Raw genomic sequence first — 2,442 nt, forward strand, 5'->3', positions numbered from 1 at the left:
TCCAGCTTTCCTTCATCGGAATAATGCTGATCACAGTAAATATTTCCACACGTATTACTGATGTGATCGATGTTCCTGAAATGCAAAGCAAACACTTCTTGGGCCTGTATCTGTTCATGACTGGTGTTTGGGAGGAGAAAAGGGTAGATTTACTGTCGTAGAAAAGCTTACAGCTATGGGCTGTTGGCACTGGCACATCAAACAGAACTGACGACAGAGCTCTCATAAAAGAAACTTCTGGGAAGAGCAACATTTGCCTATTATAGTGGTGTAGAATGTTGATTTCTTTTTTTTTTTTTTTCTCAAAGGTTTTATTCCTGAATTGCTGAAAGCCAAATTAGTTGAAAAAAAAAACTGATCCTTTTACTCTTTTATATATATATATGTATATATATATATATATATATGAGGTTTTTCAGCTCAGTCCTAGGAGGGGCTGTAAGGATTAAAAATCACAACAAGATATTGCAGACTAAGCAAAAGAATAGCATTACTCTATGTCATACGCATAATGCAAGATGAAACAGCATCATACTTTAAAAAAAATAATTTAATTAAATGATTAAACCAATAAATGTTTTCATGGCCAGATACACACTTCAACATTTGTACAGAGAAGGGTACTTGTAGAATATTATACAAAATACGTAGGGCTGGATAGCTTTGTGCTTATCTTAATAGCTCTGTATGCTAGATGGAGCAGCAACACCAGTGGACCCTTAGGGACCTCAGCACACAAATTAGAGATTACCTAGGCTGGCAGACTGCAGTTATCTGTTTAACACCCATAGGCAGGCAGCTGAGGAGCACACTAGTCTGGACTTCATTTGCCACAGTGACTGACCCAGCATCTTTCATCCCATTCACAGATGTTCAGCTTCAAGATGTAACCAACAAGCTTATAATAAAATATGGTATATTAAAGCATACTAGAGATCAGCTGTATTATTAATGCGATGTCTGATACTAGAAGGTGTAATTTTTAATCCTATTAATCTATCAGCAAGCTAGGACAATATTTAAAATATGATCAATCAGTGTTTCATTTGATAATGTTTGCATAAGGTACACAGTAAAGTATGTCACTGCAAGTACGTGGTACGAATAGAAACACAATCAGCATGTCATGCACTACTAGTTTTTAATTTTTGGAACTGTAAGTTAAACTCAATACAAGTTAGGCACTGATGTGGCCCAAGCTTTATGCCGTGTCTCATTGCCAACAGATTTTCATTTGGATCCCACCCAAGCAGCTCAAGCAAAGTTTTATTATTAAATTCAGGAATACTTAGAAGATGAAAAATGTGAACAAAGCTGCTCTGAGGCCAGCTCAGGAGCATGCTGGGATTTAGGGGTTAGGAATTTAGGTGACGAATAAAGGACATGGCCTCCTCCCAGCACAAAATGCAGACCTTGTGTTGCCCCTGTGAAAGAAGGTCCATGGCATGAGAGACTCCCTGTACCATTCATTCCTGAGCTCCAAGGCACTGTGACAACAGATTGCCTTTATGTAAATGGTACACTTTCTAAAGTAGAATGAAAAATTTTTTGGTAAAAAATAAATGCCAGGCTTGAGACAAAGCAGATATTCATGTATTTACACATAACAGTTCACACCAGCTAAGAACCTGAATGAGCTGGAGGAAAAGAAAAGAAACAAACAAACAAAAAAAACAGCCTCTTCTGCAGTTGTCAACAAAAATCTTGAGAATTTTTTCACTCCAGGGGAGTTTAATACAATTTCAGCGAGCAAGAAAAGTACCAAGCCCATGTTTTACCCATCCTTACAGTTCAAGTCCATTGTTGTTTAAAAACAAACGAACAAACAAACAAGATTTCTCAGAATCTACTCTCTCCTGGCAAAACTTATTCATGTTTGGATTACACTGATGTCAGCTGAGTTGTAGCTGAGCTAGTGAATCCCAATTGAGGTTCTGCACCACTAAAGCAGCTTTTGTCTCCACGTAGAGGCTCCTGCAAAATGTGAAAGAAAATAATATATGTTGTACTGACCAAAGTCAACCAAACTCCTGTTTGAAGAGAAAAATACACACATAGATGTAAGCACAGACAGTGGCCATCGTGTAAGAACTCTCCCAAAACAGCACCAACACAAGCAATGATCGTGGTAGGCCTTTTCAAGACTTTAACAACACACAGCTGCTGCAGACCAAGGTTGTCCTCTGAAATGAAGATACCTGTGCATGGCCACGGTGCTCTTGCAGGTCTCAGGAGATGCTTGTGTTGTTTCTTCCAGCCAGCAGCTCCTCATATCTTTGCCAAGCTCAGTGCTTGACCCTGGGCTTGCTGCTCTCTTTTTAAACAGAGAATGGAAAGAGCAGCACAGTAGCCTGGGAGTGTTACATCCTGGCAGCCCCAGGACTGTGGAGAAACTGGAGGTATCCCAAGGACCATGAAGGCTCTGGTGTGTCCCCAAGGCAT

Source organism: Phasianus colchicus, chromosome 6 (assembly GCF_987193195.1).
Source record: "Phasianus colchicus chromosome 6, bPhaCol1.hap1.1, whole genome shotgun sequence".
NCBI classification, from domain to species: domain Eukaryota; kingdom Metazoa; phylum Chordata; class Aves; order Galliformes; family Phasianidae; genus Phasianus; species Phasianus colchicus.